Source organism: Quercus suber, unplaced genomic scaffold (assembly GCF_002906115.3).
Source record: "Quercus suber isolate HL8 unplaced genomic scaffold, Cork oak 2.0 scaffold_612, whole genome shotgun sequence".
NCBI lineage: Eukaryota > Viridiplantae > Streptophyta > Magnoliopsida > Fagales > Fagaceae > Quercus > Quercus suber.
The window spans coordinates 211,602-228,423 of NW_027070055.1; the positions used below are offsets into that span (position 1 = coordinate 211,602).

At 35.4% G+C, this 16,822-nt stretch overlaps 5 non-coding genes across 5 annotated transcripts; all 5 read left to right on the forward strand.

The window, feature by feature from the left end:
- The first annotated feature begins 378 nt into the window (after positions 1 to 378).
- On the forward strand, positions 379 to 574 carry LOC111987491 (U2 spliceosomal RNA). The gene has a single exon (XR_002880297.1). It is a non-coding gene; the product is annotated as a U2 spliceosomal RNA (small nuclear RNA).
- Positions 575 to 5,185: 4,611 nt separating this feature from the next.
- LOC111987501 (U2 spliceosomal RNA) lies at positions 5,186 to 5,381 on the forward strand. The gene has a single exon (XR_002880305.1). It is a non-coding gene; the product is annotated as a U2 spliceosomal RNA (small nuclear RNA).
- Positions 5,382 to 9,161: 3,780 nt separating this feature from the next.
- Positions 9,162 to 9,357, forward strand: LOC111987500 (U2 spliceosomal RNA). Its single transcript, XR_002880304.1, has one exon. It is a non-coding gene; the product is annotated as a U2 spliceosomal RNA (small nuclear RNA).
- Positions 9,358 to 11,472: 2,115 nt separating this feature from the next.
- On the forward strand, positions 11,473 to 11,667 carry LOC111987488 (U2 spliceosomal RNA). Its single transcript, XR_002880294.1, has one exon. It is a non-coding gene; the product is annotated as a U2 spliceosomal RNA (small nuclear RNA).
- Positions 11,668 to 13,499: 1,832 nt separating this feature from the next.
- LOC111987498 (U2 spliceosomal RNA) lies at positions 13,500 to 13,695 on the forward strand. The gene has a single exon (XR_002880302.1). It is a non-coding gene; the product is annotated as a U2 spliceosomal RNA (small nuclear RNA).
- Positions 13,696 to 16,822: the final 3,127 nt, after the last annotated feature.

A 16,822-nucleotide genomic window follows, 5' to 3' on the forward strand; every position in this document is an offset into this window, starting at 1 on the left:
ACACATTGAATGTTGTCATTAGCATCCATCATCCTTGCATGGTAACAGGCTACATTAATGCAGCAAAAAAATCATCTATTTTTTTTTTCTGGACAGCCACTTACGCTGCATCATTTTGATAAACTCGTAAATTATTTATTATACACAAAGTTTCGACCTGTTTAAGACTCAATAGCCTTATCAGGTTCAATCACAAGAATCGTATCAGTTAATACAAAACTGGTTTAACTTTGAGCTTTGCATTTGACATCTCAGCCAGCAATACAAAATCTAAAAAAGAAGTGATAGGTTACCGCAGTTTTGTCCCACACTGCCTCCAGAAGAGGAAAACCAAGACGAGTTGGGCATTAAAAGATGGCATGTGTGACAGAAACACTCATACCTTTCTCGGCCTTTTGGCTAAGATCAAGTGTAGTATCTGTTCTTATCAGTTTAATATCTGATATGTGGGTCATCGGCCCACACGATATTAAATTTATTTCTTGAGGGGTAGAGTTCATCACAGTAGCTTGCTACTGGGTCTCTTAAGCGTCGCCCATGCGTTGCACTATAGCTTGGGCCTGGCGCACCCCACCTAATTCTAGTTCAAACATTGATTAACTGGTACATTGGAAGTCCCAGAATCCCTACTCCTCTATTTACTTCAACAATTGTATTTTTACAGACGATAATTGTTTATTAACCCAACAATTATTGACTTATTTTGATAATTGGAAAAAAGTCATAGCTTATTCACTGGTGTTGAAATTTGCGTTATGGACTAATGGTTTCATAACCATTCTTATTCATACAAAAAGATGACCATTGCCATCACCCACTTTAGAATCTATATATAGGTGAAGAGAGTTGGCATGTTAAATGGCTGTCGTTTTTTGTCAATACATCTGAAAAGTATTTAAAAATATCAAATTTAGATATTTGAAAAAAAAAAAAAAAAAAAAAAAGGATATCATTATCAAACTTCCGTCCACGCAATTTGATATATACCTACGCTAAATTCTTATTACTATGATGTTCTAATTATCAATTCCCAGGCCTGCAACTTTCAACATTTCAATTAGAGTTATAGTCAACATTCAGAATTCAGACCAGAAAAGGTCCAAAAACAAGTCAATATCACAATATAATTGGACCTGTTCTTATTCATGTCCGAATTCTTTAGGCAAAATGTACTTTTCTTTTTCCGTCTATAAGTAAGATAGGGATTAAATCCTAGATTTCAAACTTATGAAAGAAGCGATACGCCATCTAACTATTAGATCATTGAAAAATAAAAGGTTCTTTTAGTCCAACACGTGTTGTCGACTTGTCGTTGCTTGCTTGTATATTTCTAATTTAGAAACTTTAATTTATCGATAATTGATATGGACTAGGATTCAGTACGTGTAATTACTCTATTTTCTCTTATAATTTTTTTTAATACTTTTTCACTTTTTAACGTTTAATTTTTTTAATTTAATGGTTGGGATTGAAAATTACTTTTTTAACTCTCAATCATGCAATTGCATGCGGTGGTATAGCACCTCATTTCTCAATCATGTGGATATCACATACAAAAGACTACATAAATAGAGACCTGATCTAATAAAACTCTTATATTTATTTTATTTATATATTATTTTGCTAAAGAGACTCGATCTAATTCCTTAAAATGAGTAGTTCATGATTCATCCATACTTCTTTATTCTAATTTATGACTTATGAGGCCCTGTCCAAGCTCTAAAAGCACCCTTCATCCCAAGTTCATCATTAATTTTCCAAAATTAATGATGAACTACTTAATCAAATTCAAACCTGAAAGGTCATTAATTAATGGAATGTACTCACTAGGACTCACAAAGAGCTGAATATATGATCCATAAAGGCGTATCAAATATCAATCCAATAGTACCGTGCCCTGATTGAGTTAGCTAGGGTTGAAAGAAAGAAATAATATTACTGGTTAAACAATTAGTTTTGTCTTGTTGGATGTTAATTTTAATTTTAGAAGATAGTATTTTATTTCATACCATATAATATATACAAGAGTGTCTTTATATAGTAGGCAAGTATGTTAATTATACAAGTATGTGTGCTAAGCAAGACAAGTAGAGTGTGCCTAAAGCCCACAAACTTATTGCATGTTAACATTGGTAGTTTGTATGCGTACACTTCCACTTGTCTCAAATTAAACGTAATAAAATATAAAATGATCATATAAATTTTTTAAAATTTATTTCTATTATTATTTTTATGATACGATAAATTTGAACCTATAATGTATGTTTTATGATATTTACTCTTTTCAAGTCAAAATATCAAGTAATTTTTAAGATAGACGAAATTCGATTCAAGTTTCTTATTTTACAATAAAAACCCCTATCATTTGAGTTCTCTGGAACGGCATAACATAATAAGATATATATAGTTTTAATTTCTTGATCAAGAATTACAACCAAAGGACATAAAAGTTTGCTAGTTTTCAAAATATGGAGTATAAATTTTCTAAAGAAGAGAAACAACGAAGACTGTGAATATCACGCATTATGTCCGAATTTTAGGAGGTGCAAACAATTTGTTTAGGTTATATATTTTATCTTCTAAAAAACAGGTTATAAATATATTTTCGTTTTCTTTCTTGTAATTGCACTGCATACATCTACTTTTTCTCTCTACCGTAGATTACCCTAAAATTTATTCTCGAGAATTTTAATTCAACTACATAATAATATTTCTGTCATAGACTTCTCGACATGACCAACTAATGTTCATTAAAACCGCCACCACAATGTGATAACTTAATAACTTTCCATGTAATTTTTAGAGCACGTAATTAAGATTCAATATTATTATAATATTTCCAAAAGCTGAAATGCATCGAGCAATCAGTAAAAGGTTTACTAGTTGTTAGATTGATCATTGGTCACAAATGAGCAAATTAGAATGTTTTCACATATATAGCCCCATGCAATGTCATTGTTTATCCAATGGCACCTCTCAATGCATTTATTGGCTGGGATACACAAATACTTCATTTGGGATGTCATAACCATATTGTACCCATATTATAAGTCCAAGGAAGTCAATACCGTACCGGAGGCTGTACCGGTTTGGCCACCGGTACGATATATTTCGGGTACCGGTCAATACCGGTGTACCGTTTCGAGTTTACCGCTATTTTATATATATATAACCAAAATTTATATTATTTATTAAAAAGTTTAAATTTATAAATCTTTATGTCATTTAATATGTTAATCTTTAGTTAAAATTTCAACTAGATAATATTAACAATAATAGGGAATTGATGTTCCTACTTTTTTTAATAATAATAATAATAATAAGTTAAAAGTTAAAATGCCGTTTAAAACTTCTTTGCATTAAAAAAGAAAAATCAACTTTTGAAATCTCAAAAGTTTGTAACAATTCACGTGGGTGGGTGTGTCAGAGGGCACATTGCCACAAGTTATAAACAAAACCAAACCTACTCTCCTTTTAGTTTTTTACTATTAAAAGTCACAAGACTCACAGCTAAACAATCAACTAAAGCTTTAGAAATAAAAACTTAAAAACTAAGAGATGCAGACGGATGGAGGGATGGGCGTGAAGAAGAAGAAGAATGGGTGGTCACTTTCGGAACAGTGCTGGCGATGGCAGTATTATGGGTTATTTGGTATTGTCCTTTACCGTTAATCACTTCCATTTTTCTTGTTTTTCTTTTAACGTCCGGTATCCTTTTTTCAGCCGGTATCCGATTTTTTGCCCGGTTTTTCCGGTACAACCCGGTAAGCTCCGGTACAAAAAGCGGTACGAAATAGCCACGTTTCTGTTCCGGTCAAGGTGCCGGTACGAAAAATTCCGGTTGTACCGGCCGGAACGGTACGGTATTGACTCCACTGGTTCCAATAACTACCTTTGGCCTTTGAACCTACAAATGTCAAGTAGGCCTGACAATTTCTCCTTGCCCTGACCCATCCCACCTCGCAAAAGTTTTTACCTGCCCCACAAAGGTATAGGGCAGGAATGGAGCAAGATTTTTTTTTTTTTTTTTCATTGATTAACTGGTACATTGGAAGTCCCAGAATCCCTACTCCTCTATTTACTTCAACAATTGTATTTTTACAGACGATAATTGTTTATTAACCCAACAATTATTGACTTATTTTGATAATTGGAAAAAGTCATAGCTTATTCACTGGTGTTGAAATTTGCGTTATGGACTAATGGTTTCATAACCATTCTTATTCATACAAAAAGATGACCATTGCCATCACCCACTTTAGAATCTATATATAGGTGAAGAGAGTTGGCATGTTAAATGGCTGTCGTTTTTTCAATACATCTGAAAAGTATTTAAAAATATCAAATTTAGATATTTGTATTCAGGAAACATGACATATGTTTTGAATAGATTTCATTTTGAAAGAGTTGAAAAAACACTCTCGTTGAAATGTTCTATACATCTTTCCTATTTCAAGGCATGTCTTTAGACAAAGATTTTGTTTTTTCCTCTTTTCGGAGGATAAATATTCTTAGAATAAAGATTGCGCAAATTTTCCCTCTAAGATGTACGTGTGTATGTCTATATATATATATATATATATATCTTTTTTTTAATGGAATTATATTCAATTAATGACTATTGAATTATAAACAAGGATTTATGTATAAAAGACAGAGTAAGAGTCGTACAAATAACAATCCAATTGTCCAAAATTTTTTTTGACACATACTCAATTTGATTTGTACCATAGTGGGTTAAACCAAAACACGACCAACCGATTTCATGTTAAGTTTTGACAAAATTTCAATATGTATGATTTATGGACCAATCAGAAAAGGTTTCAAGACACAATTTTGCTCTAGCAATAATGTGTGCAATAAACATATCCTTTCAAAGTTTGTGTATTTATATTCTTAAAGCCTCTGATATTTCTACAAAAATGGGTTTTGCTTTGGCTTCAGCTATAAGAGGATCCTAATATCAATAAACTGAGTCTAAACAAGATGACTTCTCCTTTATTATTTTTGCCAACTGCTACTATAAGCTTTGTCCTCACTAATGGTTGCATTGAAGTTAACTATAAAAAAGGGTACGGGTGGGTTCCAATTATAGGTTACCGCAGTTTTGTCCCACACTGCCTCCAGAAGAGGAAAACCAAGACGAGTTGGGCATTAAAAGATGGCATGTGTGACAGAAACATTCATACCTTTCTCGGCCTTTTGGCTAAGATCAAGTGTAGTATCTGTTCTTATCAGTTTAATATCTGATATGTGGGTCATCGGCCCACACGATATTAAATTTATTTCTTGAGGGGGAGAGCCCACCACAGTAGCTTGCTACTGGGGCTCTTAAGCGTCGCCCATGCGTTGCACTATAGCTCGGGCCTGGCGCACCCCACCCAATTCTAGTTCAAAGCTTCACATGTTTGCTTTATGTGGATCGCCCAAATTTTCTGTAGCCAATAAGCTCTCTGTATGTTAATGACAGCCTCATCAGAAGTGTAGAATGAAGGTAGTGGTGATTTTGACTCTGGAATGCTGATTGATAAGTGCTCAAGTATTTGAAATTTAATTTATTGTTGACCGTCTGATGTGTGTAGCATCCAACTATGTCAAATGATCCATGTAGAGTGCATCCGCATCCTTGGAGTCTTTATGAAAGTAAATGCAATTATTCCAATAGCATCTGAGTTGTTTGAAATGTCAGACATGTTATTGAACAGTTATCCGAAGTGTAAGCCAATAATTGTACTCACCATGTAAAGCCTGGGTGTAAGCATTATTGCACAAGAAGACTCATCAGAGCCTTTCCTAGTAATTAAGAAAGGGGAAGAGTGTGAAGTGAAAGAGCAAACGTTGACAGTCTTGCCTAGTTGCCTTTATCATGTTGAATCAATTAAATTTGTGTTTTCGTTTAACTCCCTAGTTCTTGTTGCTTCATTTAACTTGAGGTACAATACAAGTCACATAGTACATTAGTACATGAATAGGTGTCCCAATAATGCATGGATATGTACAACTTTTTTAATTTGAGCGTCTATATCTTTTTACAAAGTATGGTATGGCTAGCACCTTACTGATTACAAGAATCCACCAAGCTTCAGGCATGCATATCTCATCCTTCCATTTAGTTAATGAGGTTGTGATATTCTGTTTTGTGAATGATGGCAAAGAGATGTCATCTGCTAGTAAAGAAAAGTCATACAATTCATCAAGGTATTTTCTTATGGTCATGTCTTCTATTGAATCTTTAGATTTTTTGACTTGATCTATAGATGGCGTGTAGTTGATTGGTACTAGAGCAACCCGAATCAGAACTCGTCGTTGTACCGAACGATCCAATCCAGCTCATTTCAGATCGTGTAGTCGTGGACCTTTGAGAGTGGATCCATTTTGTGAGAGAGAGAGAGAGAGAGAGAGAGAGAGAGAGAGGTGAGTAGTATTGAAAATGGATGCTAGTGTTAGAAGAAGAGAGACGGCATGGTAAACGGCTGTCTTTTATTTTTTTTTAAATGACTAAACCAAGTAGGCATCTGTTTGTTTGTTTGTTGTTTTTATCTTTTATTATTATTTTTTTTTAATGGTACTTGATTTTATAGAAATCAATTACCATGTAAATTTTTTTAATTAATTTTTGGTCATATTTTGCAAATTTTTTAAGTAGCACTTCTGTGAATTTGGTTTGAAAAAACATCTCATTCCTATCATTATTATGGAAGCACATCTCTTAATTTTAGGTGTTTTTTTTTAGAAGATTAGTATATATATATATATATATACACATACATATATATGTAAGGACTGGTTTTAGACCTTCAGCCTACTAGCAATGGATGATGGCCTAACGAGCCTAAAACAATATATTTGTTAGAAAGTGGATTTCACAGATAAGACTTAACAAATCATGTATGAGCCACAAGGGATTGGATTCACGCCAAAAAGATAAGAAAACACAGTTTAAAAAGGGAATAATCCTCCTTGGTCAAGTCCGAGAATTCGCTGTTCTTATATTCACTCAAGCTTTTTAAAGTACAAGATATTCTCTCTCTCTCTCTCTCTCTTCCGTTTTCCTTTCTTTCTTTGTGATTACATACCCCAATTCTCGTGGGGTTTTTTTCTTTATATATTTGTACTCCCTTTCAATCCAAGCCTTCCATCTATTGATTGTGTATGTAATCTTCTAGATGCTTGTCCCATCAGAGCCCTCTTGGAACCATTATATACAGCTGTAAGACTCAACGTCACTGTTCAAGCATCATTTCTACATAAATACAGCCAGATGGTTAGGTGCAGAACATTTAATGTGGTGGTAGCAGCTTTCTTCTTAGATATTTTCTGGTTCGCTATTGACTCTTTTATCTGAAGCTTATCCTTAGAGGTATGGTGCCCTCTTGCACGATATCTTCTGGGTAATCGGGCTTCGATCCCCCCAGGACATTTCTCGAGGAGGGGTAGATCCTCGGGAAACATTTATTGTTCGTCATTACTTGTCCTTGTTCTCGTCCTTTTGTCGTACAAGCTTATCTTACTATTCAACCCTCCTCGGGTTATCCTACATCCTCGGACAAGGCCCACGGCCCAATGTTCTTACTTGGCTCATTTATCCTCCACAATATATATATATATATATATATGAAAAACATAATTTAATCAAAATATTTAAATTTCATAATTAAAATATTTTTTTTATATAAATGGAGATGATGTTATTAAAAGGGTTTTAAATATACCATAATCAGTTGGCTAATTTGAGCATATCAAGAATATTTTAAAAAAAATGTACACCCCCATTCCATGAAACACATGTAACATGTTATATTAAGTTTAAATTATTAAATAAGTTTAAAATTGTAGCATTTTTTCTCTCTTTCCAAATATAAGCATAATATTTACATTATTGAAACTTGAATTTTAAGTCCCTTATCTCTAATTTCTAATGTCTATTTTATATGTATTTTTTAGCCCAAAACTATAGAGTTTGGCCCAAAAAAGTTGTGAAAAAAAAAAATTCAGCCCAAAATTAAAAATGTAGTATATAAAAAGAATAAATTTAAGGCCTAATTAGTCCAAAATGAATTGAATGAACAGAAGTGGACTGAATGAACCAAAGTGGATCAAAATTGACTGAAAATGACCAAATAAGACCAAATTGGACTGAAGTGAACCAAATGGACAGATGTGGACCAAATTGAACCAATTGGACTGATGGACCGAATTGGACCAAATTAGAACTAAGTGACCGCATAAACAGGAACGTTCTTTTTAGTAAGTGAAACATTGAAAGTTCACCAGTCACAAAAACTAATTTGGGTAAATCAATTCACCTTGCCCTTTTTTGATATGCAGTTGACTGCCATCAATGACGACAAAGCAAAATCTTAAGGGAGAAGTCCTGACTTTATTGATGTCTAGGATCCTCTTATAGCTGAATCCAAGCAACCCTCTTGGTCAATTCGGTCCATTCTATCTATTTCAGTCCACTTCAGTCTGTTCGGTCTATTCATCCATTTCGATCCAATTTAGTCTTATCCGACGCATTTGGGTCCACTTCTGTCCATTCCGTCTACTTCGGTATATTTGGTCCAAATCAGTCCACTTTCAGTCTTATTCAGTCCAATTCGGACTTATTCGGTCCAATACGATCCATTTTCCACTTGGTCCAATTCGATCCCCATCAGTCCATTAAGTTCAGTTCAGTCCAAGTCTGTATAATTCAGTCTCCTACATTCCTTCAGTCCACTTGGTCCAGTTCGGTCAATTTCAGTCTGCTCGGTCACTTAGTTCTAATTTGGTCCAANCTGCAAAAAATCCTCTCTTCTTTTTCTTCTTCTTCTTTTTTTCTCTGGATGGCCACTTACGCTGCATCATTTTGATAATCTCGTAAATTATTTATTATACACAAAGTTTCGATCTTCTTTAGACTCAAATCCTTATCAGGTTCAATCACAAGAATCGTTATCTGTGAATACAAAACTGTTTGTTCAATCACAAAAATCGTTATCTGTTAATACAAAACTGTTTTAACTTTGAGCTTGTATTTGACATCTTAGCTAGAAATACAAAATCGGAGGTAAAAAATAACTGATAGGTTACCACAGTACTTGTCCCACACTGCCTCCAGAAGATGAGAATCTGTACAAGTTGGACAATAAAAGATGGCATGTGTGATTGAAATTCTCATACCTTTCTCGGCCTTTTGGCTAAGATCAAGTGTAGTATCTGTTCTTATCAGTTTAATATCTGATATGTGGGTCATCGGCCCACACGATATTAAATTTATTTCTTGAGGGGGAGAGCCCATCACAGTAGCTTGCTACTGGGGCTCTTAAGCGTCGCCCATGCGTTGCACTATAGCTTGGGCCTGGCGCACCCCACCCAAATCTAGTACAAAGGTTTAATCACTGATCCTGTGTTATTTTTATTGTGATAAATTTGATACTACAATGGTAGAAACTATATTTTGATGCACGGATATCCCATTCTAGTTCACAGATGTGCACACACCACTGGGGCTCACAATTTTTTAATTAATTTTTGAAGGGTAGAGACATGGAGTCCACCACACCACCGGTGCTCCCATGTGTCGTCCTAGCTTTGCAGTACAGCAAGGCTGTAAGCCTGCAAGGGCCTGGCGCACCCCACCAAATCAAGCCAAAGTTTTTCTAATGATGCAGTTGAAGAACTCAATTCGTTCATATTCTAATTATAATAATGAAATAATTTTAATATTTTGCTTTCTGAGCAATAGTATATAACTAAATCTAAATCGAAGTGATTGTATGGAATTAGTCGATCGACTAGTTGTACTTGTTAACCGGCTCTTCATTGCTGGAGAAGGCGGTCTTGAATAATTGAGGGTGGATGTACTTACCAGTGCCAGTATTTTTGTACCAAAAATAATGCCACCATGATGAAAAGTTTAACAAAAAAGTAGCCCCATTTGTTAGAAAGAGGTAAAAGAAAAAGAAAAGTTGCAGTTGCAAGAATTGACCAATGTCTAAGTAGTGAATAATGCAAGTCATTTGAGGGAAAAAAATGGGTTACAAAGATGTTAGGTTGATTGTCCCTCTTAGAGCATTAGCATCAGAAAATACTACTCTACTCTATTTTACCATCTTAAAAAGTCACTTTATCATTTATACTATACCATTTTACAATACCTCTAACATCCCAAAACTCTATTTTTATTAAAATATTATTTTTGAATCTTTCTTTATTTTTTCTTTTCAACAGTCACAAACTTGGTTTTCCTGCCAAATCTTTTTTTTTCCCCCTTTCTTTCTCCCTCAACCTCTAGCACCGGTTCAACACACAAAGCCACACACATAAAGACCCATGATACACCGATCAACCTATCCAAACCCATCACCACAAACACACACACAAACACAAACCATCAAACCTTCAACAAAGCCACACACACACAAACCATCAAACTAGTTTGAGCCAACATTGACCATCACACCCACCACCCAAGCGTCACAACAGAAGGAAAAAAAAAAAAAATCCCATCAGAAAGGCAGAACCCAAAAGAACCAGCCAACCATGCGGTGACCCACGTCGTGACCCACGCCGATCTCCACCAAACCCATCACTGTGACCCANAAAAAAAAAAAAAAAAAAAAAAAAAAAAAAAAAAAAAAGCAACCACATAACTCGCTGAATTGCAACCCACCAAAAAAAAAATGAGCCACTGTGATGTGTGATTTTGATGTTGGGAGGATGGAGGGTGTTTGGGTCTGAAGAGAGGAGAGAGCAGATGAGAAAGGGAGAAAGAAGAGAGAGAAAAGAATAGAGAAAATGAGAGAGAGGAGAAAGAAAGTACGCATCAGTATCTATAAAATATTATTATTATTTTTACAATACTACTACAGTGCAATTCCATTTTTGGAATTGCACTGTAGCAGTATTGTAAAAAAATTTACAATACTTACCTTTAGCATTCCTTGATGCAATACATTTTGGCCCTTGAAATGCCAAATACACCTTACATATGGCATTAACATTCCCCAATGCTAATGCTCTTAGGCTAGATACTTCCTACTCACAGATGTTGTAATTTGGTTGCTATATGTTTCATCTAACTCATGTGACAGTAAACAAGTCAATAAAATGTTAGCATCCTGCCTTTTCCACCAAATGCAATGGTTCTTTGCCTGCAAATAATAGCATACGCTAAGACATCTTCCTGGTTCAATGCTATATAGGATGTGCAACAATCCACTGAGGGATAGAAAACAAAAGATGATAGGTTACCAGCAGTGTGTTACAGGTAGGACGGACAGAACCATTTTCTGAGTAAATGCATTGGATTCCAAGAAGGAACAAGCTTATTAGCCAATTATGGCAACAAAATAACGCAAAGATGTGAGATACACAGATGTGCTTCCACTCTTGCTGGTTTCAAATGCTGAGTCCCACCTCGTGTAAGGGAGAGGAGAAATAAACAAAGCAGAGGTATAAAAGGGAAAATCAGAAAATGGGCAAAGCATACCTTTCTCGGCCTTTTGGCTAAGATCAAGTGTAGTATCTGTTCTTATCAGTTTAATATCTGATATGTGGGCCATCGGCTCACACGATATTAAATTTATTTCTTGAGGGGGAGAGTCCACTCAGTAGCTTGCTACTGGGACTCTCAAGCGTCGCCCATGCGTTGCACTACTGCACGGGCCTGGCGCACCCTACCAAAACTAGCCCAAAGTTTCACAAGTTTGCTGTATGTGATGGATAAGCTTAATCATTAAAGTTCATAAGAAACTCTTAACCTTAAAGTAAATCGGTCTTGCGACCATTGGAGGTCAATTTGGCATTACCCCGCAAGTAATCCATAATTTTAAGAGAAATTGTTAACACCTATGCAATTAACAAGGTCCACCAAGCTTTCATATGGTTAATGAGGTTGTGATATTCTTATTCATCTAATGATGGAGAAGAGATAAGACTTTAGCTATCATCAATCTAATGTAAGACTTCTATACCATCTGCTAGTAAAAATAAGTCATAGAGTAAATCAAGATTTTTTTTCTTGTGGCCATGTCTTCTAGCAAATCTTCAGCTTTTCTGACTTGATGTGCAATTGGCGTGCAGTTGATTGATATTTGAGTAACAAACAACCTTTTGCCACCTATTACAATAATTTTTTTGAAGGTTGATTCCTATATTTCTTTTGCTCTATCAAAAAATTTAATTAGATTTGTGCCCAATAATTTGTTTTATCAACATAAGCTAATTCGTATGAATTAACTATTCCATTTTCAGCAAATTCTTCTTCCTTTGTTGCCTTTAAGAACCAAATTTGATACGGCTGGAAGAATTTTCATCATGCTAAACTTGTGGCCATGTCTTCAATTGATTTGCTGGTAAAGCTTGAAAAATCAATTGGTTAATGATTCCCCATTTTATTTTCAATAGGGAATAAGTTTTGCTGCATAACGGGTTATGTGGCAGCAAAAAGAAGGCAATATGTGCCAAAGGTTATGTGCAGTGCACATAATCAAGTAGACTCTTAAACACTTGTTACTTTCTTTTTACTGTCACATAACCCATTATGCAGCAATTGCCGCATATAAGTATGCAAGAAAACATTTTCCTTTTCAATATACCATTCTTCTTGATTAATAGTAGCTATTCACTTCAATAATCCTTCATGAAGATTGATATATTTGTGGCTTCGAAGTAAGAGGGAATAAGCATTTTTCTTTCTCAAATAACATGATTCTTTTGTGTTTTTCAAAATCTAGATTTAAATTTTCATTTTCTAAAAGTTAAAAATATTGACACATTTATTTTTTAAGATTGTTTTTTTTTGGGTACTCAAATACCAATCAATTCCACGTCCAACTAAAAATGAAGTAAAAAAAGTTGAAGATTTGCTATAAGACATTACCACAAGAAAAACTCTTGCTGCGTCATATGGCTTATTTTTATTAGCGAAGGACATAGAAGTCCTACGTTAGATTGATGATAATAATTAGAGCCTTATCTCTTTGTTATCTTTAGACGAAAAAGAATATTACAACCTCATCAACCAAATGGAGAGTTGAGATTTGCACATGTGAAATTTGGTGGACCATTGTAACAGCAAGGTGCAAGCCAGATTACTATGTAAAAAAATATAGATGCCCAAGAATTATTGGGACACCTATTCTTATATATTCTTTCGTTCCATTTCCCCTCCTCTAAAAGGGGTGTAATTCTTTTGTACGAAACCAAGGAATAAAAATCTAAATCTACTATTTTTGAGTATGTAAATAAGTGAGATGCAGTCTATCTGCCATCTCTAAGAGTTTGTAAGGTAGTTTGTATTACATTTTAAGTAAAATATATTTTATCACCAAATGCAAAGGTTCTTTGCCTGCACGCTAAGACACCGTCCTCGTTAAGTGCATAAGAGAGATGCATTGATAGACGTGCTTCCACTCTTGCTGGTTTCAACTGCCGAGTCCCACATCGTGTAAGAGAGAGGAGAGATACACAAAGCTGAGAAATAAAAGGGAAAATCAGATGGTGGACAAAGCATACCTTTCTCGGCCTTTTGGCTAAGATCAAGTGTAGTATCTGTTCTTATCAGTTTAATATCTGATATGTGGGTCATCGGCCCACACGATATTAAATTTATTTCTTGAGGGGAAGAGCCCACCACAGTAGCTTGCTACTGGGGCTCTTAAGCGTCGCCCAGGCGTTGCACTATTGCTCGGGCCTGGCGCACCCCACCCAATTCTAGTTTAAAAGTTTGAATTTGATGGAAGCGTCACAAGTTTGTTGTACTAGGCTGAGCTGTCTCCTAGTGCAATATTCTGTTTGGGTTTGATGTTCATTAATTTCTAGTTTGTTTGGTGTATTTATAATTTTTTTTTTAACACAAAAAAATAATATATTTTATTACTTAAAAAAATTTACAGCACCAACGACAATCACCTATCAGCCACACTCACAACCACCACCACTCTACTTTAGCATCACCACCAGTCACCACAAATCACTAGCCATGACAACCACAACCCACTACCACAACCATAAACCACAAAAGTCATAGCTACACAACCCACTGCCAAAGCCAAAATCATCCACCACCACCAAACCATATAAAAATACATTAAAAAAAAAGAAAGAAAGAAAAAAAAAAAAAAACTCAATCACAGCAAAGAAAATAGAAAGATGGGCGGCAGCAGTGGCTTGGGGAGGATAGTGTCAGCGTGGGTCTGATCGGCATTGGGTGAGCGTTGGGATGGAGGATTGGGCGGAGGCGTGGGTCGAAGGCGTGGATCGATGGCTTAGGGCTTGGGTCGACTTGGGTCGGTGACGTTGAGGTCGGCAGAGGCATGGGTCGGAGATGTTGAGACAAAGTGGGTCGGCTTGGGCCAGTGATGTTGAGGCCGGCGGAGGTGTGCGTCGGAGACGTTGAGACAGAGAGGTGAGAGTGACTGAGAGAGAGACACACACACACAGAGTGACTGAGAGAGAGAAAACTTTTTATTATTTTAATCTACTAGTAGAATAAAATAATGTTTTTTTTTAGCTCTCATGAATAGTGCACATCTATCACTGTAGCAGTGGAGCTAAAAAAAATAGATTTAGCTCCACTGCTGGAGCATGAATTTAGTGTATGAGGAGCTAAAATTTAGCAATACAACAATATAACACCATTTCTGTGAGTGCTCTAACAAAGCAATAAATTTCATGCTCTAGATCTATAATTTCTACTTTGAAGGGTGTGGTCACAATTCTAGAACGTCAAAGTATTGGTGTTGATCTACTGAAAGATGAGCCACACAATAAACTATCTAGATAAATGTTCATAATGACGGAGTTTGTGGCATAATTTAATTTAAAAGAGATTTAAGATTTTTTTTTTAGGCGTAAATGCATTTTTAGTTCTTACATTTTGACTTTTTTCTATTTTGGTCCCTACATTTTATTTTTACCACTTTTAGTCCCTAAACCCTAAACCAATTGACGCATGACATTTAAGTCTTTACCGTCACCCAACTAACAAAAAATGCTGATGTGGCTGACGGCACAGAAAAATAATAATTAAAAAAAATCTATTTTAGCATTAAAAAATTTCCACGTCAGAATTTAAATTAAAAAAATTAATTTATTAATTTTAACTAAATAAAAAAAATTAAAAACAAAAAATCAAGCCCAATACAGATCAAAACACCACAATCCCAAATCACAACTCTCTGAAACTCTCCTATCTTAACGGTGCTTGTGGGTTTCTTTTTCTTTTTTGTTTTCTTCTTTCTCTTTCTTTTTCTTCCCCAGATCAGTCTCTCAGTTTCTCCACTTACATTCTTTCCTTTTCTTCTCTCTTTCTTCTTCTTTTTCTTCTTTCTCCCTTTATCTTGGTGCTTAGCCTTCTTGAACTCTCTTTATCTCTTGACTTTGCTCAAACCCAAACCCAAACCCATATGCCTCAAGCTCCTCTCTCAAATCAATGGGCCTCTCTCTTTGGCATTTTTTTTGTGGGTTTCTGTGCATATGGTGTTGCCAACTTGCCATGGTGAGGTGGAGGGTGTGGGTTTGTGGGGATCGGCGTGGTGGAGGTCTGAGTTTGTGGATCGGCGTGGTGGAGGGTGTGGGTTTGTGGTGATCAGCGTCTGTGGTGGAGTTTTGGTGATGACACAGATCAGAGTTTGGGTCGGTCGGTGATGGGTTGCATGATTGTTCGGTGACTGGATCGGTAATGGTTAGTGACTGGATTGAAGTTTGGTAGTGGGTTTCAGTGGCTAGATTGAAGTTTGGGGGTGGATTTCAGTGGCTGGATTTTGATGATGGCACAGATCAGAGTTTAGTGGTGGGATTCGTTCACAAATTGGAGTTTGGTGATGGGTTTCGTTCTTAGATCAAAGAGGAATGGCGCCTAGACTAGCTGAGGGTTTTTTTTTTTTTTTTTTTAATAAGATTTGGGTGGGGTAGTTTGCTCCGGTGGGTTTGTGTAGGTAGTGGATGGGTTTATTGTTTTGGATTTGCAGTGGATAGTTGATGGTTTTGTAGCGGATTTCAATGGATTTGTGGTTGTGATTTTTGGGTAGTCACGGGTCAAGAAAGAAAATTTTGTGTTTAAGCTTGTGTTCTTGAGTTCTTTGATCTAGATTGGAGTTCTTGTTTTCATCATGTTCTTCCCGAGTTTTTTTCTTTCTTTTTTTTTTTTAAATTTTCATTTAGTTAAAATTAATAATTTTTTTTAATTTAAATTCTGACGTGGCAATTTTTTAATGCTAAAATAGATTTTTTTTAATTATTATTTTACCGTGCTGTCAGCCACGTTACCATTTTCTGTTAGTTAGGTGACGATAAGGACTTAAATATCACGCGTTAATTGGTTTAGGAACTAAAAGTGAGTCTTTTGGCTAAATATTGCTAAATTTAAAACATATTTGCGTTATAGGTACTGTTACAAGTTATTTAGGAGAATGAGGAGAGAAATTGAATTTCGGCAACAGTGTTGCCGAAATTCAAGAAAAAGTAGAAGAGAGAATGAGAAAAAGGGAGGAAAGAGAAAAACTTGAATTTCAGCAACAGTGTTGCCGTAATTCATCTGCCCAATTTTCCTCACCTGCCCGGATGTGTGAGTGTGAGAAGTGCAATGAGTGAGTGCCAAAAAAAAAAAAAAAGTAATTGTGGCAATAGTATTGCCGAAAATGGTAGGGGGGAAAAAAAGTGAATGCCAAAATTTGGGAAAGAATTAAAGAAAAATATNCATTGCCGAAATTGTGGGGAAAAATTTCCCCACAATTTCGGCAATGCCATTGCCACAATTGGGAAAAAAAAAAATTTTTTAATTTTTTTTTTAATTGTGGCAATGGTATTGCCAAAATTGTGGGGAAAAAAATTT